Raw genomic sequence first — 24,777 nt, 5'->3', positions numbered from 1 at the left:
GATGTGTTTTTAATGTATATAGATTCATACTGTAGATTTCATGTTTAATGTAGTAAAATCTAAATGCCTCTGTAAATACCCGTAAATTGCTTTTTGACGCATGTGTGAGTATGATAACAGTCTCAGATGCTGTTTAGATTTGCATTTAAATTAGTTCATTTAGAAAACATATTAGACAAAAGAAAAGATAAAAGTTGAGACTGAAATAAATTACAACATGCCCTGTGGTGTAGAAACATCAGTGTTCCAAGGAGAGGCAGGTGGAGCTGAACGCATGTGCCAGACACTTCTCATCTCTCCAGAGATGCCACTGTGCCTTCTCACCTGATCAGCGTGGCAGACGGGTCAAACACTCCAGCACACAGGCAGCTGTACACTAATGTGGGGACAGCCATGCTGGTCTCCCTTGAGGACAGAGGGGTTTCGAACTGGGTCAGGTGAAATAGCTTACCTTAATCATTTCCTAATTTTATGACACAACTGTTTAATCGTCTGGCTCAGCCTGGGGGCTGCTTCCTGTTCTGTTTAGTTTTGAAGCTGCCGTCTGGAAGCTTTTGGTCACATTGCTGCCTTTTCTTTCTTGATAACCTGCAAAATGTAATAAAATAAATATTTAAAAAAGCATCTCGGATTTAGAAAACAGCAGACAGTTGACATGCCACAGGACATTTTCTGACTTGCTACAATTCATTTTTTGTATGTATTATTTATGCATCTGTTTTCTTCCTAATTTAGCAATCACCAAGGTTTCAGGCAACGACAAAGGACGCAGTCTGTTGAATTAACGTATTATTAAATGTTTTGTATAGTTTATTCTAATACTCTTCTGTTTTAACTCATATAAATAAGAAATGTCTAAATACCACAGATCCGTTTCATGACAGTAAAGCCATTCACTAACAATCCTGTTAAAATAATTTGTTCGGAAGACTACATGTGATTTACATGTGACTTTACATTTAATTCCCAATAGAGGCTATTTTAAGAATGCAGACAATGCATCTCTAATGCTAATTCTGCAGCAAGGCTACTGTACATGTTGCACTATTTAAACCATGCTGAATGCCATAGTCTGGCATGGAGTTAAATTGTAGCAGTTAAAATGAGTTTAATCTAACTGTTAAAAATGATGAATAATGATACTGGTTTAAAATAGAAAAGGTTAAGTGGGATTGTTATCCAAGTGGGATCCCACTTTTAAAACTGCCCAATCTGGCCCTAATAGACCCTAATAGATCTTTAGACTTCACATTGGGAAGGGTTGCCAGAGAGTGGCCTTGATGGTGCACTGGTTGCAAGGAGGAACCTTTACTGTATATTGGCAGTCAATTTATTAACAACATGTAACAAAACCAGGTATAACCACATTTATATCACAATGGTGACTTGTGATAATCTACAGATAAACCCACAGTTAGGCTTCTGGCAGCTTTACAGAAACAGCCTTCACTGAAAGCTGTTTGCATTTATGCAACTGTAAACAGCTGTATTTTCTAAACGGGTGCAAGCTCTTCCAGTTGCAGCTGCTTAGACAGAGTGAAACGGTTAAGCAAATATCGCACAATGACCAGTCATCTCAAAGCTTCCTGCAATTCAATTTTGGAGTCATGACTAAGGCTAACTATGTGTAACTGCTCACAGGTCATCCTTTTTGTCACCCTCAATAGCTTTCTACATTTTGAATTTACATTTTCAGCGAACAGTGACAGTGAGCCTTTGTGTTTCCTTCCCTCTCTGGTAGTTATTATGAGGCATGTCTCAACAGCCACTTCGGCTCGGAAGGCAAGGGGAGGAGGGTCTCGCACTCCTTTTTCAGCTTCTCCCATGTCTACAGTTTTGTGTAAACTCAGCAATACCAAAGGGGCTTAAAAAGGGGGCAGCTACACTTAATCCACATCCGCTGCCACAGCTAAATTATAACTTGTGTAGCTACGACTAAGCTCATTTTGTGCTTCTATTGCCTCTCACAAGAAAAAAACAAAATAATTGGAGCAAGACCTAAGGAACAGATTCATTTGAGATGATGTAAATGAAAGCATTCCTAATGTACAAAACCATTAGACTAAATTAAGCAGACCCCAAACTTGTAAGATCTGTTAAGCTGGGTAATGGTACTGTTCCGCACAACTTCTAAAATGAATAGTATGTGCATGCAGTATTTACTGTTACACAAAATGTGCACCACTATTTTTGACAATGTGAAAAAAGCATACATGGATTATTAATGTTGTCTGCAGTACACCATGTTCTTAAAAGCCCTTATATTAACCTGCTGAATTACATATTTCTTTTTAAAAATAGATTCATACAAAATAATGCACATTTTGCATTGGAACAAAAGTCTTCAAATTCAGGTCTACTACAAGGGACACAGAGAGGTATCTTTCACAGTGTGTTAATGGCTCTGCTGGGATAGATCTTCTGGCTCTAAACACAAAGCTACTGTCCACTATCACTTTAAAATACTGGTGCCAGAATGCATGATTATTATTCATTCCTATGGAAGTGGCTAGAATTCCTTGAATTAGTAATAGTATTTTTAGTGTGACTTTTTTTGTAAGGCTGTGAAACTCCTCATTTCAGCTGTCAGATCAATAGCCAAAACTAATTTATAAACATGACATTTTTAAATGCCTGTTTCAGTGTAAGTCTTAAACCTCATTAATTTTGTCCAATACACACTGGCATGGTACTGCAAGTCTCACAAGTCATGAACACTCTGGCGTGGCACCTTCTAAAAGCTGCTATCACACAGCGATCAAGCTGCGATCTGTTAATTAATCAATGCGACAGCTGAAGAAAGTGTCCTGCTATGAAGGAAAATGTTAGTTTGATGTGCCTTGATGGGAGAGGGGGAGGGGGAGCGGGGTACAACAGTTATTTAGCTACTTCATATACACTGCGACCCTGTGCAGAGCAGGACAATGTCTTATTTAGCACAGGCTGTTGCATTTTTCCATACTCAATGACATAGACGCAATATTTTCACCCAGGATATGGTACTGTGATTAGGAAAAAAGCCACACTGCTAGGATGAACACCTCTTGCTTTATTCTTGCCTATGAAATGAAATATAAAATGTACATATTTAAATGTTTATTATCAGCCACAACAGAAATGACTGAAAGAACAGCGGTGCTTTCTCATGCTGCCCTGATTAAGGCTGGTATGAGCCAATTCTTTTCAACCATTATTATTGAACGCTGTTTAAGTGCTGCTTAACTGTGATGAATAGGTTACATAACACCATTGAAACATAGCTAAATACTGCATTCATAGTTTTATAGAATGAAATGCTATAGAAATTAATATTGATGTGATAATGCACTAAATAATGTCTACTGAATAAACCATTCTAATGTTGAACACACTGCAGATATAATAGCTCTAGACTTGTTTTTTTGGTGCATTCCTCTTCTAAACGTAAGAAGGCCAATTTCATACACAAAATGGATCATGCAAAAAACAAAGAGCAGGAGGTTTGAATTATCAAACTGTGAGCATGTCCTGTAGTTGTTGAAAACATGTGCTATTTAAACAGGATGTATGGATTTAGGTATTATTTTTAAATTTGTGAGTCATTTCCTGGTATTCCTTCCATATAAACGGTCCAGCACATATTTAAGAGAAAAATCTGTAAATTGTTTTATATTTTTGTTTTTTTTTGTTTGCAACATACTATCAGTTGGTATGCTTTATCTTATATTTTGTACATATACAGTTACCTTGTAACTTACATAAAGACTCAATGAACCCTTCCCAAAATAACGAAATATTAGTACAAAGGCTAGTAAATAAAAATCAGTTTTAGACAAGAACAAGTACAGAGAAATGACTTGCATGATTCTAGCTGAATATGTGAGTCTGGGTTATGTGATAACTGATCACTTTGGTATGACATTTCTTTATCCTAGAGTTAGGACACATTTGACTTGATATTTGTCTACATTGTACCACCAGCTGTATGCATGGTATGTATTGTAAGCAAAGAAAAAAGAGAGATGCTATCTATCAGTCTTTAAAGAAAATGTAATTTATTTCTGTGAACAAAGCTGTAGAGGTGTTCCTGCCCACAAGCATAACTGTTTTTGGAATGCAGAGCCTGTTAAACTTCAAAAACACAAGGCACCATGCACAGTGCAGCTCTAAATCAGTTTCTGGTATTTTAATATTATCAAGTCCTAACTTAAATTAAAACATTTAAAACATTCTGTTTGATTCTGTAATCACAATAATAAAAAAAACAAGGCATTCCACAAACATATCTAGTTCCTACAGTTGTACAGCCTTAAAAAAATACAAAGTGGCTATCGATAATTGCATATCAGCATTTTTTTATGTACTAAAGATCTGCTTTTAATAAACTGCTCCAAACATTTAAAAAAAAAGAACACACCCACATACCATATTTAATCGATTGCACACGCCAATAAGAATGCATGAACTGCCTAACCATATACTGTAAGCTGGCAACTTCATATTTTCAGTATTACGGATTCTCTGCAAGCAAAATCCAACACCTTTCACTTTGACCTGTGACCTGAGATGTATTCTGTGATTCCCTAGGCCAAGTACAATTGTGGGTGTCGTTAACTCTATCACGGCAAGCTGTTGTTTTTTGTTTTTGTCTTTTTGCAATGCTGCTCTTGAGGTCATGTGGTCTTTGAAGTTCCAGCTGCATAATGACAGTTAGAGTTGTCTTTATGTTTGGTACATGTTTGTTTACTAGTATTGTCCATAAAAAATAGCCCTGTTCACTGCCAAATGCTTTAACCTAGTAGTTAGTCACTTGTATTCTATGAGTCCCTTACTAAAGTTCAATTATAGATGGAGTCCAGTAGAAATTACATTTTCCCATACGCATTTGTTTTAACCTCTGGGCATACAGTAATAATAATACAGATCATTTTTAACATCTTCATATTTATAAACCAATCAATCTGACATGACATACCCCTTAGATATTGCTCCCAAGGATGTTTTTGTTCAAGAACTCTCATTTCTATTTTCGCTGTCTATAAATGTTGAGTAATTAAGTTTGCTCACCCCAGGCTGTCTAGTACTAAGTCGTCTTGCAGCTCCAGGTGGCAGTCTCGCCAACAAGTCAAAACTCTGCCCATGTGTCAGTGCTTTACAACCACTATGGTGCATAGGCTGCAGTTATAGGCTGTGCTCTTGATTTTGTGTGAGTCCCATGCAAGTGGGGCTTGTGTAGTAAAGAAAAAGTTCAAGGTAGTCGTAATATGCAGTCTTCTTTCCTCTCTGAGGGGTGTTAATTGGTTTACTGCAATCCACCTGATAGGCTACCTGTTTGTTTAAAGAAAATTGAATCCACTTTATGTAGTTTTTTTGCATGAATATAGAATGGTGACAAGTCTTGAGGAAGGCTGCTGACCCAGTAATCATGTTCATGCTTCTTGAGACCTCACAAGGACCCCTTTGTCACAAATCTGTTGCATTGTATTTGGTAGGTTTAATAACTAAAGGGCTACCAGGTTACATGTTGGTTGTCATGTGTGGCATGCCCTGTACAATAATTCAGCACTGGTAATTCACACATTGCTTTATTGCGATTTCATTGAGTAGATCTGTGGCAAGCTTCAAGAAATGCTGGTTTCCAATTGTGTGCTACCCACTGGTCTACTAGCAGGCCTAGAGTAAAGCTGGATAGTTTAGCTTATAGAATCCAGCAGGGATAGCAAAAATAACGCCAAATATGTTTAAATAAATAACATAGATAATTAAAAAACATAAGTGAACCCAAAATAACCTAAAGATAAGGACAGACTAGAATGGGGAAAAATTGGAATATTAAGATTATATATTAAGAATTTCTATTGAGAATGAGAAGTAAATGATGAACAAAAAAAACATAGCTTTAATTTTGAGTTTACACATCACATCTGAATTTAGTGAACCTAAGGGGCTTTTTAACATAGTCTAGAGAAATTTGGTACTGCTATTTTTGTTTAAAAATAATTATAGAACGGGGAATACCAAAGAGCATGGCATTTTCTTATTAAAATAAATAATTATTAATATTATTTTACCTACCAACTATACCCTATCGCCATGTTTTTTTTAATATGTCAATATTTTTCTTATACAAATGTCGTTGTCACTGTGAATGAATGAATGGAGATGGTTAGTTCTAAGAATATGATTGAGATATATATATATATATATATATTTTTTTTTTTTAACTGTGTATTTTCTATTAAATTAAACCCACGTATTGCAGGTTATAATAATAATTCTACAAAACAAAACACAAGTGTTTTATTTAAAACATTGCTCTCTAGTGCATATCAACTGTACCAAAAATCCTTTAAGGGTTACTGAATTTGTGTGGACATGTTACTCGAGACAGGGAATGCACTACGACTATATCTACTTGCAAAATTCTAAAAAAAACTGTTGTGACATAAATAAGGGTAATTGTTACACAGTATAATGTTCAATACAATAAATCTCAATGGCTACAGTTGAGAAATCCTGTATGTCCAGGTCAATCTGTAGTTCTAGAGGAAATGATTCAACACTCTGGACAAGTTCCAATCCAGCACTGAACATTCGAAATCATAAGTGCTTTTAAATTCTATTCTTAGATATTTCACTGATGCCACATGTTCTGATTAAAAAAACATGCTTTTTGTGAAACTGTATATGACGTGAAGGGGAATTAACGCTTTCCATCAACTTCACATCCTTTGAAAGTACCAAACAGTCAATGGTTCAAATATGATTCAGCATCTAAAATCTTAAAGAAAGTCATTTTTCATTCCAGCCATTCGTCTTGAAGCCTACTGAGGTAGGTATGAAGAAAGACTAAGTCTGAGTATCTTGAAAATCAAAATAATAAAAATAAATGTTTTAAAAAACTAGTACTGATATAAAGCCATTTACAGTTTATCATTTGTCCAGCCATTTTGCTGATGGCTACAATTCATTTCAAGTCCTTCCTCTAACAGCCTTAAAGCAATACAGGAGTCCACTGGAAGTGTTATTGACTCCCTCAAGCCACCTGGAACGTAGACAATAACAGCAACCATCGAGCTGGGTTATGTTTCATCATCTTCACCAATAGGGCTATGAAGAACAAAAGGCTGTGATAAACAGTTAGAAGCCATTGTGGGTGCAACACTGCCTCAAGGGAACAGGTGTCAAGCTCTGTTTAAGACTGTTTAAGACTTACTCTTGTCACAGGAAGATTCCATAGATTTTATTTTATACAGATACAGATACATCTCTCTCTCTCTCTCTCTCTTCTCTCTCTCTCTCTCTCTCTCTCTCTCTCTCTCTCTCTCTCTCTCTCTCTCTCTCTCTCGCTCTCTCATGTTGTCAGTATTTCCTGGTTGTTTTTTTCAACTTCTGCTGCATTTAGACTAAGGTTATGTCACAGAATGCTTTGGTTACTAAAAGTCAGTAGGAAGGATATACTTCTGATAGTGGTCATTCTGTAATGAGAGAGAAGAAGATAAAAGGACAGTGCTTTCAGCAAAACCTGGGCTGGTTTATCTGAGGCAATCCGCGTAGACATAAGAGACCTGGAGCATGTCTGGCCGTTTGATTTTCAAATGCACCTCTTTCCAGAATTCAACAGCCCTGTGCTCTATTGATTATTAGGAGACCTTACTTTGTCTTTCCTGGACAGAGAGTGCTAAAATTAATTGTTTGTAACACAGCCGAGATGAGAAAAGACATTAGTGGACCTGCTGGTAATCCAGTCTGTGGTAAATTTCATTGATTTAAACCTGCTGAATTACAAATGGCCAGGGTAAAATTGTTCACGCGAAACAGGCTGAGCGATTACAAAAAGAGGATCTACAGCTAGTAGCCAATAAATTACATTTTAGAGACAGAACTAGTTCCAAATTTAAAATCTGTTTACCGAAAAAACATTTTTCTTTTTTTAGAAATCAGATTAAAAAAACTAAAAAAAAATATGAATGCACTTCTTTGTGAAAGAGCATCATTAGACAATAATAGTTGCAATAAATCCCCAAATCTTACAGCTCTCAAAGGTTTGTTCTGTGAAATTAGCCATGCTTTAGGTGAGAAAGCAGCACATTCCTTCTTTTCAAGTCAGGACACTTGCAAAGGGGCTGCACCTGGAGCAGGGAGGAGCATATGAGGGCAAAGGTTGTCCCTAGCAGAGACATTGACTAAACACACTCTGAAAAGTCCAGACAACCCCTGCGGTGTCCTCGCACAACAAGTGCTTTCTTCTTTTCTAGACACAGTAATCCATAAATACACTCAAATCACCGGCAGCTCAATTATCCTGCAGTTTTCCATTTCTTCCTCTTACATAAAGATTTGGAAACAAATAACTCCTTCAGTTTTATCATAGCCTTGCTTATTCCAAAGATTTGCATTCGTTAATAAATACCCTAAAAAGCTTTGCGCATTATGTACTATAAGTGTGAGTAATTACTTTAATATTGAACCCAGATGTACTGATTGCCCATTTAATAATCACAAAATAAAAATGTATAAATTCATAGTAAATGAAATTAATTAAGGCTTTCACATAAATATGTTTATATTAATTACATGAAATAATGTGTACAATCATTCAGGAAAAAGCACACTCATTAGGCTCTCTGAAGAAAAATATCTTTAATCACTTCTCATTTGCCTGAATATTAAATATTGTACAGTACATTAACATCAGTACAGTACTATTATGATCTAAGATAAGATTTATTTGTCCTATAAATAATTTGGATTATTTCCTACAGAAAAGTAGAGCAATCTAAATACAGAAGAAAGCACATACCCTATTATGTACTTTCTTCTGAAATGTACAAAACATAATTACTATATATGTGTTCAGTTTCTATCATGTTCATCAGACATGTTTACACCATGCATTTATCATGCCTTACCATATTTTATTTTTTTACCATACTTTACCATAGTTATATGTGAATAACACTGCTTGGCTAAGGTTTACCATTCTTTCATATGGATTGCAATGCCTTTGATTTTACCCAGTATACCACAGTAAACCTTTTTTCTTTTTTTTTTTTTTACCTGATGTCTAGAAGCGTTTAGTCCACTGGAGCAGTTTTCACAGTTCAGTGGTTTTGGAGACTATTGGTAGCTTTTTCATCTGTGCTGTTTGTCCGTTTGTCAGCTTTGTTTCTTTAATCTCAAACACCAGTCATCTCTGGAAAGCAGTTGTGTGCTCCCTTCTCAGCTTCAGGTGGAGTGCCTTGAAGTGTAATAAAAGGAAGAAAATTGGTTACAGTTTTCAAATGTGGCCTGAGGTTTGAAAATACTATAAATTCTTGAAATCAATTGTGCTGCTCATTTAAACACAGTTGTGTGTTTTCCTTCCTAGGTGTTGACAACCAAGCTTTATTATAACACTTTTTTTCTTTCAGCATATGTACTCTGAACTAGTCGTGCTTTTTTTCAATTAATTGATATTATTTTTGTTTTTATCCTTATGGGCCTTATGATAACTAAATATGTGAACAAATATGTATTTGTGTCAAGGTGTTAACAATCAATGTTCTTCTTTAGAACAGGCAGATTCATAATCTTAGTGCTGTTGAAAGTCAGTGGGGAAAAATACATTACGTATGCAATTTTTTTAAAAATCTAAAATTCAAAAGACTAGATTTTTTATTTATATCTTTTTATGTATACTTGATCATGTCTGGAGCATGTTATTTGTCTGTCACACTCACATATTTATAAGGTGGTAAGAAAAGAAACACTGTATATTAACATTTAGAGAAAGAAAAAAGCTGAGCTGAATCATCTAGTTTTGATCAAAGTATATTGATATAATTCTCATACCATTGCTACAGACACTCCATGTTAAATTAAAAATGAGTTGTCCAAAAGCAGCCAGTCTCAAAGTAACGCATTGCAGGGGAGACAAAGAAAGGAGAGATTGATACAGAGGGGCTTACAATGGCTCTGCTGATTTCTGCACATGGCAAATTAGAATTGAAAATCCTCCCTTGATTTCATTCGCTGAAATTTTAAAGCAGGCCAGGAAGAAAGATGTTATTGAAAGGAAAAGCCTCATCTAAATAAGAAAAGGGCACATGGCGGTCTGGTCCAGCCATGCCACATCAAACTTATTTAGACAGGAGCTGGCAGTTTTCAGTGCATATATAATAATTCCACAAAGATGCTTTTAATGAATATTAGACATGCATGATGGTTTATATAACCTTTCTGTTTCACTTTCGTATATGATGAAGGTGGTAATATTGAACTCCACAAGTCAATTATATATATATGTGTGTGTGTGTGTGTGTGTGTGTGTGTGTGTGTGTGTGTGTGTGCCAGGAAGAAAACTATACACAGTGCAGTAAACATTTTTTATTTTTAAAGAATTAAATAATAATAATAATAATTCAAGAATATATATATATATATATATATATATATATATATATATATATATATATATATATATATATATAGTACATGAAAGTTCCTTTTTAAGGTCTAATTGGTCAATGTTTTTTTTTTTTTAATTAACAATAAAAACTTTAAAATGTTTTACATTATGTTGTGGTGGCATATGCTCTTGGCCGTTTACTATTTTATTTCACAGATCGAATTAATCCCTGTGTATATAATGTACCAGTAAAACGGTAATGGCTTCAAATGCAGCAAACAAAAACAATGAATAAAAGGGGATATAAAATTGAGATTTCTGGCGATGGTGTGTGCTATCATAATAAAAACCAATACAACAGCTTTTCAAAAGGAAACGAGGGGGTTAAAGCCAAGCCCACATCTGGTACGAGAGTAGGGATAGTGCTGACTTTAATCTTTCCGCAGTATGTGCAAGTCTTCCATTCCTGATCCTCGCAAAGCAGCGGAACAGGACTGGCTTGCATTGCGTGCAGGCTGCTTGATTGCAGAAAAAAACTGGCTGCAGTCCAGACAGGCTTGCCGAGCTCTGTTGATCATCATGTCTAGCCTTCAGGTGTCTCGGCTCACATTGGGCGGTGTTTGGTTTGGGGGTGGGGGGTAGATGACAGAAGAGCCAGACAAAGAAGAAATAGACCCAGCATTTAAAAAATGATATGCATAAAAAAAAAGAAAAAATTGAGTTTCTTCGCCTAAGTGACTTTCTGTGTTCCCCTGCTTTGTAGTGAGAACACCAACAGAGAATGGGATTGACAGACTTAGATCTAGAGTCTTTTCAACATCAAACATTCTGAATGTTAATGCAGATTCAATTAAAAGCTAAAAAAAAAGCTAAATAAATTTAAAATAAAAAAATCTAAATAAATTTTTAAAAAATCCACAGTGGTGGGCTTTTCTTCATGGATGATTACTAAAATAGAATTAGCTGACATATTATTACCGTATTTAAAAGCGACACTTTTGAACTAAAATAAAATCTCGCGGTAAATGCCATTGTCATGAAGTTATTCTGACATGGCAGGTGTTGGTTTACAAATACATGACACACTAATATAAATATGAACGCAATTTGCAACATGAAATTGTTTATACATGTTATTTTGTTTTTTTCAGCATTACTGTACCAGAATCGCAAGCAATATATTTATGCATAGCATTGATGAAATAAACACTTTATATTTAATTTTTAAAAAAATGAAGTTGAAGACGCAACAAAACATTGGTGTTAAAAAAAAAACGAATGAGCAGATAGTCATTATTACAGTACGATACACATGTTTAAACTGTCGTTGTTTTGGAATGTGTAGGACTGGAGCTATGTGCCCTGAAGTGCCCCTTTCATGCCCAGCTAATCATAATAACTCAACTGTGTCAACCGGCTGGTCAGTTCAGCAACCTTGCGGGAAGGGGCAGCGGAGTTTATTGTATTTTTTAAATTACTGAAGAGTGACAGCAATATAACGCAGGGTCCATACTGTACAATATTCTGTCTCAACAAAGCTACTTGCATTTAGACTTCTGGTCACCATGCCGCCGGTTCAGCTTCTTTGTTTTATTTCATGTTTCAGTTTCATGTGTCTGACCTCCTTATTACAATTCTGTTACAGTTCATCTATAGTGTGCTCATTCTGTTGAATATTAGAACACGCATTTCACAGAACACAACAAACTACAGAAACTACGACATTAAATCAATTAATACTTACAATTTAGCAGTAAAACGTTACAGTCTGTGGTCAATCAGGACTTCTGTTTTTTTTTTTTAGTGCGTAATCGAAATTAAAGTCCATTGGAAAACGAAGACTAAATGTGTTTCACTTGTTAAAATAACTCTTGCAAGTCAGCCACTTCTGTACAACGCATCCCATTACCGTAGTTAAAGCTTCTGTCCGCGGCTCTGAACTGAAGTCTCTGCTGCCTATGTAAAAAGACAGAGGAAATTTGGTCACGTGAGACGCGGAGAGGCACACCATTGGCTAGACGGGCATAATTTGATAAGGATGGTCTGATTTCTATTGGGCCAGTAAAACAACTGGAGTGTGGTTGCTACTTTGACAAGCATGGAGATTTTGTGTGCAAGAGTGACTGAATGAAAGGAGAATTTATTGCTGAGAGTAAAAAGAACTGAAGTCATCCTGGGGCTAGGGTCAGGGGGAGGGGGAGGGGTAGGAAGCTTAGCTGCTCAGAAATAATGGTGCTGTAGCTGTGTTGGTGTTCTGTAAAGGGATAACCTTTGGTCCCGATAAAAAAAAGCGTTTTAATCGCCGATCATAGGAGGGGGCAATGTAAAGATGCATGCATGACAGTGCTACAGAACTTAAAAATAATGCATTTTATTTCTCAAAAATGTAATTTTTAATGCCATCCGCAACGTGTTACGAAGACCTCGATATAAACGGGTTTATAGCACTGTTTCAGGCGTTATTGTTGGGAATATTAAAGTATTTTCTGTTTTGTTTTCTTGAATATTACAGAGTGGAGAGTAATGCTTGAGTTCCTATTTTGCAAGTGCATTTCCCCACCATTCCTTTTTTTATAGCACCAAGTTAAATGTTGCCATGTTTGAACTATGATATCATATTACACAAATACATTATTTATTCATATCGTTTTATTATTATGAATAAGACTGTATTTGTTTCGAGGTTATCACGGATTTCACGATTTCCGTGAATTTTACCTATAGCTGTGTAATCTGTTGATCCCGTGAAAATTCCAGTTTCTGAAAGATTAGTATAAATACACATTTTTTATCGCTTAAAAATAAATTCAGCAAAGGTTTGCTTTATTAACCACTAGGAACCTGTTAGCTGGGTTAGTTTGCTTACTGGTAAATGATTGAACACACTGCATAGAGCTGCACGGTTTCTTCAATGTCTTCAACGAAAAAGAAACGAGCTGCATCAAAGTAAATAAGTGGTACTATAAATAACTATTGCAAAAACAAAGCAGACCCACTGGTGAGATGTACATTTAAAGACAGACAGACAGAAGCATAGAATGACAGACCTGAAAAGACAGACTCTATTCATCATAAGCGATAAAAAACAATAGCAAAAAAAAGAGCAATGGCAAGTGTATACTAGTATTCTTATTATTTCTAATCATATTCTATACATTTTAATAGCATAATTAATAACATGTTTATAGATTATTTATAATCGCTTATAACGGATCCCTAAACTAGTGTTACCAAATATTTCTGCTAAAAAATTAAGATCACTCTGTCCAGTACAAGAAGGGGATATTTTACTTGTCTTATTTTTATGCTTTTATTTTGTTTGACAATTCACTGATTGTGAAAATAGAATGTCTTTAAAAGATGGACATAAAAAACAAAATATGCTACCATTTGGCATGTACTGTTTTTCAGGTAACCATTTAAATATTTAGGAACATTTGCTGTATAATAACTCTAGAGAAAATAATCAGGTTTGAACGTGACCATTTTTTTGTGCTTTAATAAATATAATGTTTAATCTATTTTTAGACCGTATAAAGAGTAAACCTGTTTATGTTCTTAGTTTAACATGTAGGATAATATAACATATCTTACTACTGGTATACTTTTACTGTTACATACATACAAAAAGCAAAAAAAAAAACGGTATATGCAATTGTAAGTTTTGGCTGCAGACATGTCAGATCAAATGCCATAACCTTTAATTTAATCGTTTTTTGTGTTTCATGGGTTGTCACAACAAGAGCTGATATTAGAATGAGCCTTGCTCTGGTTTCATTTGTGGTTTTCTCTGAAGAGAATATGCCAATTTGTAATGTCTCTTGGCAGTGGGATGTTAAATAGAAGAATACAGCTTTTTGTTATGGATACACATACTGCCTTCCTGTGTTTGCAATAGGATTAGTATTAATTGGTCACTCACCATTATGTTTAACATTAAGTAGTTAGGGCTCATTAGAAGATACAGAGGCACCTGTGAGTTTGGAACTTGTAGGAGCAGTTGTTAGACACTGCCCAGAAGTTCAGAAAACACATATTTCTTTTTCACTCATATAGAACACTCAAACACTAATCAACTGACTATCCATAAGGAATTCCATGCATACTTCTTTCTGAGCTAGTGGAAGACCTTTAGATTGGGAAGGGTCAATGCAAATGCAGTGAAGACATCTGAAGGTGCATTGTGAAGAAAATGGCTTTACAATCAGTAATGCTGACAAGGTAATAAAGTTTAGCAAGTACGTCTTTATTTATTTACAACCTATTCAGTCTACGGTTCCCAAGTTTAAAAGCTAACTTAATAAAAATGGAGACATTCAGAAAATACAGTTGCTCCAGAGTGTGAGCAAGGTTTTAGAAAGGGTGCCATGTTATTAAAAATAGGATTATTTCACAGTGAGATACAACCCAATGTACATGTTTCCCAAAAGTTCATTTTTTAAAAAAAAGCTGAATGGGTTAAGAATCACTTTTGAGTGTGGGCTCCAGTATTTCTTGGTTTTAATGTTACCTTTTGCTGAGATTGGAGTGGTCAGACACTGATAAAAACTGATAAGAAGCTGATCCAAGCTGATCATTTTGAAGAAAGTGCACATTTTCAGAGGAATACAATAATATTGACTGTACGAAACTAGAAAGAAACTATCCATAACAACTCCTGCCTTCAACTTAGTTGTTTCTGGCTAGTTTTATTCCTCCCATAGTTTCCAAAATTGGGTCAGATCAAGCAAATGGTTGGTTGAACACTGCAGCCAAATGCATTTCTAATCAAACCAATGGATTCTTAAAATGTTTCCTATATAAGCTAATCTAAAGTTGGAAAACAAAATACCCATATGCATACCCTTATAAATTGAGAATCCTTGTTTTCAGTTCATGTTCCTTTGAGAGGGAAGTGAAAGTAATGTTCAAGGTACAGAGAAATAGAGCATGGATAATTCAGATTCCAGATATTCTACTGCTTGAGTGGTACATTAAATCAATATTCTGCAAAGCTTTCTCTTGTTATGTTATTCATGTTGCAGCTGCCATGATGCACTGCATAGGTCATGTTGTTTTTTTCAGATTTTTATGACACGTTTTCTTCTCAGTGGCCTAATTTGGCTGTTAAAGATGTTGTGTTGATTTAACACTAGAGCCTTGCATCTCAAAGTCAGCTGTAACCCAATGAAAACAAGATAAACTCAGGTGCATCTAAGCAATTCTTGTTGATAAGGCTTTACCAAGCTTTTTTACGGACTTGTCAACAGTAAAATACGAAACCATTTCTGAAAATACAATCCAAAGTAATCCTATTATTTATTTTTAAGCATTCAAGTAAGTTGATTTAGTTTCATTCACATTATATGACAATTATTTGGAGTCTTAAACCACAAGTGGTTTAACACTCAAAAGCACTTTGTGATGGTGGTCCACTATGAAAGGCACTGTGTAAAATAAAGATTGATTGACATATTGATGTGTCCCACTAAGAACTAATTTCCATTGGCTTGCTATTGGTCATTTATAACATGCTAACCATACTAAATTATTGCACTGCAGCATTTACCAGAAGCTTATTCTCGACTTCTTGTGATATTACCTAATGCTTTCACACTATCATTAATATATTTCTGATTTGTAAGCAGGTATTGCCTTAATCCTTCTCAGCAGTACTGCATTTCAGTTGAAAGTGCTTTTCAGTAGTTGTGATGTGCATGAGGTACTTTTTTCCTCTCAAATTATTTTACACAATTGTTGTGACGCAGTTTTCTAGAATCTTTAATAGCCAAAACAAGATATCATATGACCACATCTCCAGATTTTCTAGCCATTTGGACAAATATTGTAAAACTTCAATTAAATGTCTCCGGCATTTATTTACAATATTTGCCAGCAGACCCGGTGCGTATTGGAGACCGGTGATTTGAGACCGGCGTTTATATTAGATCACTCGCTTCACGTGCTTCATGCGGTCATTGAGAAGCCGCTAACACACAACCTTGTAGCAACATCATAACTCAATTTAAACATTCCAGCAACTTTGTTAAAAGGTTGTGAGTCAGTGGGAAATAAGTAACAGTTTTGTTTTCTAACAAAATTGCATTGTATTGTACACCCTCAAGCATAAAGCGAAAGTATTACTATGGTCTTTTTATATACACTGCTTAACAAGGATACAGTATGGAAAACGTTGGAAAATGAACAAGCAGAAGTATACGAATGTGTATTTAAAAACAGAATTAGATCTACCATTGTTAATAATAGTAATAATAATAATAATAATAATAATAATATTAATAACAACAACAGTTAAATCCACTAAAAGACAGCTCTGTAGATATCAGCACACAGGTGTGTTGGCTACGCTTACAGCACAATAATAATAATAATAATAATAATAATAATAATAATAATACACTAAACTGTTTTTAAAAATGAACAATAAAAGCAATAAGTATCATTATCAAAAATAATCTATTGTTTAATCTCAAACTTGTACATTGTTAATCCAAAAAAACACTTTAAAATACACCAAGAGGTTTGTATCTGGCCTACTTTCAGCACACTTAAAATGATCAAAACTAAAGTAATAACTGCATTAAACAAATATGCACTACATGTAGGCCTACCTTAAATTACGTTTTCTATTATTATTTCTATTATTATTGTTTATTGATCCTGAGAGTCACTTTCATTGCTGTCACTTATTAGCAGTTCATTACGCTCATCTTGCTCATCTTCAGTGGCAATGACAGAGACCTGGTGTTTAATAGAGACCCGGCATTTATTTACAATATTTGCCATCAGACCCGGCGCATATTAGAGACAGGCGATTATTAGAGACCCGGCAATCATTTGAAGTTTTACGATATGTTTAATAAAATAGGCCATGAATCATAATAAATAGTGTCTCCAACAACATCTTCATGGTTTGTCTGTTTCCTCCTGCCTCCTGAAACATTGATAAAATGCATTTTTCACAAACTGAAATTCAGCAGATTCACTTTAGACATAAAGCAGTGGAAAGATAAACACAAGAGTGTAAGATATAAAAAAGCTAACATCAGGAAGTGAAACAGGTGTAGTTGTAACTGTCACAATATACTATGCTCTACTTAACGTGGACAAAGCATCACACATGACAATGGGGAACTGGTGTGAGGGGGGTGAGGGTTGTGTGGTAGTGGTAACAGTGATATGCTCATCACTTTGAATAAACAGCGCTGAAACTAATTCTGAGCAAATAACAGACCAGAATTCTTTCAATAGCATGTCTGAAAAGGACATTTCAAGTGCTGGTTTTACAGACCAGGTGTGTTGTATAACCACACTGCTTGTTTTGAGGCTTTAGCTTCAGCAAAGAATTTAAATAAGTATGGTAAAAAAAAAAAAAAAGATAGACTTCAGATACCCGCAATAACAGTTCGTTTTTATGTTTTTATCTGATGTTAGAAAAGGAAGAGCAAAACGTCAGTACAGTAATAATCAAGGTGGTGTTTGTGGGCAACTACATACATGTCGCAAAGTTAGTTAAAATGAATTAACAGTTTTATGAGTGCAAAACGACAGACGTAACTACTCCTGTTTCATAAATTGTAGGCTCCTATATCCTTAATAGGCTTTAGCAGTGTGTGCAGGTGGGCTTTGAAAAAAACATAATGAAATGTTTTGTTATTAATAATGTATTTTTTAAAAATTATATTATATTTTTTTCTATGTTTCTTAATGGCTAACTTTCTTTTTTTTTACATGTGACTTTTTAGAGATAATGTCTTAACATTCTTTGGCACTTGGCTGTCAAAAAAGGCACTATAATCCAAATAATAGAGCTATTTTAAAAAGTGAATGTTACTTTGAATGAAATGTATCTCCGATTTGTTGATGTAGAAAAAACAGTGGGAAAGGATGATTTTACATTTTTAAAAGCCATTTAGTACTAGGAAATGATGAATGAAGTGATTTGGTTTGTTAAACCAACTGTTTTAAGGTATGCAGTGGAGTATGTGTTTACATTCAATAGAACTAGGAGATTTAACTAATAAATACATTCATGGGGGGAAAAAATCAGATTAATTTAGTATTCATGAAATTGTTTCACCCACAAAAGCTGTTTTCAAAATGCCAGATAGTCCAAAGCATAGTTACTTTCAGTTAACTAATGACAACATCCTCAAATGACTACTTCCTACTTAGATGAATATTACAGTTAATGGTTCCAGATTTAAATTATTGAATCATTAACTGTAATATTATTAAATTATTGAATTACAGATTTAATATGAACGTAATCAGGAATCTAGCCAACAGTTAATAGAACATGACAAAAAAAATAATGCTATACGTAAAACTAGGGCAGATTTGTTCTTCTTTTTAAGGTTTGATTAAAAAAACACATATAAATAACTACAACAATACATATGATTTATTATCAAGAATAGTTGACATGTATGTTGTAGATTGTTTTAATATTAGGCTTACTTTTTTGTGTTTAAAAAGCTATAGCTGAGTGACTTCTCACTTCCTTAAGTATAAATAAAAGTAATAACTGATTTCTCAGTATAATACACTGAGCTCTGTAAAATGCAAAATTATTTATTTTCCCCAAAACATCCTTCAAATGAGGCAACAATACTGTGTATAGTTTTAGACTAATATTTAAAGCAGTATATATTGAAACTACAGTAAAGATGATTATTTATCAGCAAAAAAAATGTCATTCTCCAGCAAGAATACATTTTGCACAAGAATTGTGGATTCATTGTGTATCTATAGATACAAAATCCACTGGTTGTACCTTTTACAATATTTTACAATAATTGGTTTGCTGTTATGAAGTTAATAATTGTCCAGTTTGTTTCTGCATCCCTGTAATTCTTTTGTGAAATCACTTTGGTTATGACGATGCAAAAGATTAGTGTAAAATTAAATTACGGACAGAAACGGTAAAATAAATCATATTTACTGTTATTGCTTGTGGATACCCACTTGAAAAACGAATTCCAATGGAACAACAGTGGAACAACATATAGTGTCCCACTGTAATTCAATTATGAAATTGTAACCATCATTTAGAATTTACTATAATAGTATATTCACAGAGAATGAAAAAACAATAAGAATATTTTATTTAGACCCGGCACCCATAACCAACCAAGCCAAAGGTAGCTATTAAATGCTAGAAATTAGTTCATTTTTTAAACACATTTGATATCAGCCTCCAATGTAACTGGAATGGGGGTACAGTGTTGTGAAGTTAAGTGTCTGTAGGGTTACTGTTAATTCCCATGGCAACATCATCCATCGAAGCATTTCACCGCATCTACACAACATTAAAAAGGAATATCAGGCTCCCAACTATGGAGATTATCAAACGCTCAGACAGTTTTGATTCTGCCTTGCCCCATCAGCAAAGCTAAGCTGATTTCTTTTGACTGATCTGTGATTGAGAATTTACAAAAATGACTTGTGTGCTTCTTGGCCAGGCTTTCCTCTGTGTTCGGAATAATTTAATGTTGAAAGATAGCAATAGCAATAGCACCAGCTGCTCAAAATATTTCCGATCTCCCTGCACATTTATTTGTCAATATTATGCATGAATACTGTATACTGTATTCCAATATATAGCATAACTACAGTGGTTTGAGGACAAAAATAATATAACAAATTGTTATGTGGAGATCAGACGATCGATCTCAACATAAATCTTTTTTTGTCTTCAGTGAGCGATTGTATACAAAGCTGCAGTAGTAAATTAAAGCGGGAAATGCTGAGGTGCATAATTATGTACTGAAAAAGAGCAAATTTGTCTCTGTGTATCGACAGAGCAACAATAGGTCAGGCAGTGTGGGGTGTCCTATCTTCAAATAGACATTTCATACAAACCCGTGACTTGGTTGAAAAGCATCTTCCTGTAAATCTGACTGAGCTTGTTGAATTTACATGTCTGGTTAGAAAATCACAATACTTTACAAATCCTACTGAATAAGTCTCAGGTTATTTAGGTTTACATGCATAAGAATGAAGCAAAACAAGACAATACCTTTCGGAACTGCTGGAACGCAAGCAATATGTTTTTTGACAGACAGACCACGTTGTTTTAGAAATATTGACTCATTTTTTGAGAAGTTAAACTTTTCACCAAACTGTATAGTTCTCTAAAGCGTATTGACATCGGCACAATCAATTAATTAATATAAATTCAGTTGATAAATAAAGACAGCAAGTATATATTCTACTATAGTGATAATATGTGTGAGCTGCCATTTTAGTATAAAAATATGTAATTTACTTATATGAAAAAATATTACAGTACTGTATAATCATTCCAATTAATTAGAGAACACATATGTAGACAGCTACTGTAAAGTAATAGCATACAAAACTACAAATATAATATAATTAAGATTGCATGTGTTTTAGTGTATGAACATCCTCATTATTTTCAAACAAGAGTAGCAAAAAGATGTGACATACTGTAACTATGTTTTATATATTCAAACTACATTTTTGAAAAAGCGCCTGTACAAAATTATTGGAAATGTGTCATAAATAGGTGCTTATTATATTAGTAGAAAATGATGTTTTTACTGTGTTTAGAGCTGCTCAACCTTTTTTGCTCAAAGGCACATGCTTAATTTAATAAAACTACAGTATAAAGCAAATTAAACAGTAGAAAAAACAGATATTTCACCTTAAATGGGATACTTCACCTCTAAGTCAAAATAGCCACGGCTCACTAATGAACATTTGGACAGTCCTGCTGTAGAGATTTTCATTTTCATTTCAGATTTTCATCTCCTGATAAAAATTACACACACACAACAGTACAAAACAGTTTCTATTTGATCATAATTTTGTATAAATCATACTTCCATGTAATACCTTTGTTACTGGTTAAGAAAATATACCCCAGATGTGAATGATGTGAGATTGCAAACCAGGCTGAGTATCTGGAAGTTAACATAGAAAACAGTGGGCAGAAAGGCAATTTAAAATCACCCCATGGGATTATAGCCAGCTGGGCTATCCAGCTACAGGTTTAAACCACGCACCATATGGCAAAGTTTGTAGCATCAGCTAGCCCACTATGCCAAAATGGATGAGAGCTGATATTGCTGCTCTGATAAAGAGACCATGCATCAACAAACATACTGTAGGAGTTCTGATCTAGTCGGAATTCTGCTGTGGACTACTGACAGTATCCATGTAAATGCACAATAAGATAGCATTCTTTGTGCATTTTGGAGATTTTGTTTTTTATTTTGCAAAAATTTGAATGCTGCATTTTATTTAGCTGAAGTGTCCACTTTTGGTTACTCATAAGCAACAGGTTTCAAGCAATCACTGTAAGATTGTGTTATCAACATGTATATTTGAGTGTGGTTTGTGGAAAGATGTGGATAAATGCATGCTATACACTACAGAATCTGATACACAGTGGAATGACTTACACATTTTCATTAATAATTTTATTTATATTTTTACAATGGATCATTTATTAACACACGGCAATCTCATTAAGTTCCCATCTGTTTTCTATAATAAACTCCACATTTGTGCTAAAGATGATAGAAATGTGTCTGTTCTTTTTGAAAAAAGAATTAAACTGAAACTTGGCAAGGCTATAGAGCAGACAATTAGATTTCGGATAAAAAATGGTTGTAGCAATGATATCTGCATATCAAGTATTACATTTTTAATTAGTTGTACATCAAGACGTATTGCTTTTACAGTAAGGATTTTTTTTTTTTTTTATGGATTAATTACAGTATGCATTTGCAACATGCATCCATTTTCTAAATTCACAGGATTTTCATTTATTTTTCTTAAAATAGAAATGTCAAAAAAACAATGTAGAAACATATAACAGGTTGTACAGTTAAATGATGAGCTATGGTGGAATGTACACACAACTCTTATGATTTGAACCAATGATGCCACAAACGTAATTTGAAGATTTTTCAAGTACAATTAAAGTAGAAAGGGTTATTTGTGTTTTTGTGGAGATAAATACACTATAGCCTCTTTGCTTGTTTACAGGTTTATATTGTTATGTCAGATTTCAATGCCTGATACATATAACTCAATTCTCGATCAGCAAACCAGTCTATGTAAATGTGCATATGCTATTTCACGGGACGGGAGCCAAGGCTGCGAGAGGAAGGGAGTGTTTTTTGCAACTTAGGATTGGAGGCTCTGCCTCTAGACAAGGGAGAGAGAAAAGGACGGGCCGGACTCTGACTTCTCGGGGAGTCGTTATAGGCTCAGCCTCATGACTGGGTCCCAGTTAGTGACTTGGTTCGACCCTCAGAGGAAGGAACGGCTCATATGAAGCCTTGACTTAAGGAAGAAAAGAATCTGAAAGAATACAAATAATTGTTAGTTATGGGACTCCAGCACTAAGAGTAAGAGGGCTACGTCCCAGGAGGGTAAAGAAAGTAAGACAGAGCCTTCTTTCTTGAGGCAAGATATAGCGCATGAGCCGGTGGTGCCCTCTGACCACACAAAGAACCTGCAGAGTTACTGGAACTCCAGGTCGGGGGAAGTGAGACTCACTATCCCTTCAAAAGATGGACCACCGGCTGCCCGCTGAACCCACACCTGTGAAGACAAACAAAGACCACGTGCCAATGTATAACATAAAAGCAAGAAGAGACAAACAAAATAACAAAAAATAGATGGTTAGTGGAACAAGCTATGTGTCGGCCAGCTGCTCGGCCGAGAGGAAAAAAAACCCTTCTATTAGGGGAAAACCTCTGGTGGGACTGGTGAGCTGCAGTGATATCGGATGGCAGCGATCGGATGTAGGAGTTGACTGCTGAAGAGGACCAACGCCCCATGGTCTTGATCAGGTGATGGCTGATGCGGGATGCTGAAGAGTCTGCGCCAATCCTGAAGGACTGTGTGGTGTAGAATAGGGGGGGGGGGTTTCTCGGTGATTCCTGAGAGTGTCAGACGTACTGCTGGGATCACTGCATTATTGTAGTTGTCTTCCCCGCTTGAGGTGGCGAATACTGGACTTGAAGTAATGGAGATATTTTGAGGAGATCCGGCAGGGAGGGAGAACGGGTCGCAGCGTATGCAAAAAAGCAAAATGCAAGAGAAAGAGCTGAGCTGTGACTGTCTCCACTAAAGTTAACATCTAATTCCTAATGGTCTTTTATTAATATTGTGTATCAGAAGATAAGAACGAAAAACAGAGGACACAGATTTTAAGTGAACCCAGCTCTATTTTGATTCATATTTCTATTCCTTAATAATTTGTTATGCTAACCTTCAGAGCCATAACGAGGTATTTTAGCGCCTGGGGTGAGCAAGAATATTTGCGACCCCTACCGTTTTTTTTTTCAGCATTATATGAGTTAGGATATGTATACGTATAATGATATATAATATGTATTGTATGTTGATGTCAATACTGCTTATTTTTTTTGTAAATTTTTATTGTCAATAAAACATTTTTTAAAATTAATAAATAATAAAAATAGTGACACAACCAATCAGCACACACTCAAACTGTCGGACTCTGGGTAACTGTATTGAACACAACCGTAACTGTTCCTACGCAGAATGACCATAATTAGGCATAATTAGGCAATATGACAACTTTCTGTTATAGCACTTGTAGTTTGATAATCGTAAATCAGAAATTACAGACAATCCGAAAGTATTTTTTAAAAAGCGGATATTACATTTTACAATTTAAAAAAAATAAAGACGACTAGTTTTTCCCCACAGTTTTAGCTTTCATATGAGTTGTAGATCAGCACTTTTGGACATGTGGAACGGGAGATGCAGACGTTTGAAACAGTTAAGTGCCAATATCATTCCCTATTGAATGCGGCTGTAATGGAGGCATGTCCCACCCACCGCAGGTCTAAACCAATTACATGGGGACATTCACTGTAGTAATGACTATGGCCCAATGAAAAAAAAGATGATTGGACAGCTGAGATATGACAAGGAACGTCATCGTGACTATAGTCATGAAAATAAAACGAGTAGGCAGCATAGGGTTAATAAATCTGTCCTTTTTTTTTTAAAACTAAGTCATTTTTCCGCCCCTCCACAGCTTGCGCCCTGGGCAGCTCGTCCCACCCTAGTTACGGCCTTGCTAACCTGATTAATGCAGCAATGTTCATTAGTTTCAATTCATTTAACCAATTAAACATACCCAAGGCACTGATACCATTGAATATCTTATTAATTATTATTTGATAGCCTTCACGTTTACAGCATGCCATCCATTACTGAATGTCACTGAGGGGTTGTAATACAATATGTCAAACAAACTGTTTTCAATATGATTTCAAATAGACAACGAAAGCTCAAGGTCACCTGCTGGCAGTGGAGATGTTTGAATGGCATTAATCATGGGGCAGAACCCCTGAATGTATTCTTGGTAATAGGGCATACTTGTGGAGTGT

General features: G+C 35.1%; 1 long non-coding RNA gene across 3 annotated transcripts in view; it reads right to left on the bottom strand.

Moving 5' to 3' along the window:
* The window catches only part of LOC117401612 (uncharacterized), a 30,604-nt gene extending 18,300 nt beyond the window's left edge, over positions 1-12,304 (bottom strand). For all 3 annotated transcript variants that reach the window (XR_009329663.1, XR_009329664.1, XR_004544360.3), the window contains exons 1-3: positions 12,114-12,304; positions 9,040-9,220; positions 452-588 (exon numbers count right to left, since the gene is read on the bottom strand). This is a non-coding gene — a long non-coding RNA (uncharacterized LOC117401612). The remainder of the gene's footprint in view (positions 1-451; positions 589-9,039; positions 9,221-12,113) is intronic.
* Positions 12,305-24,777: the final 12,473 nt, after the last annotated feature.

Source organism: Acipenser ruthenus, chromosome 10 (assembly GCF_902713425.1).
Source record: "Acipenser ruthenus chromosome 10, fAciRut3.2 maternal haplotype, whole genome shotgun sequence".
In the NCBI taxonomy this organism is placed as follows: Eukaryota; Metazoa; Chordata; class Actinopteri; order Acipenseriformes; family Acipenseridae; genus Acipenser; species Acipenser ruthenus.
The sequence above is the reverse complement of the archived record's forward strand: the minus strand, read 5'-3'. Positions and strand labels throughout refer to the sequence as shown.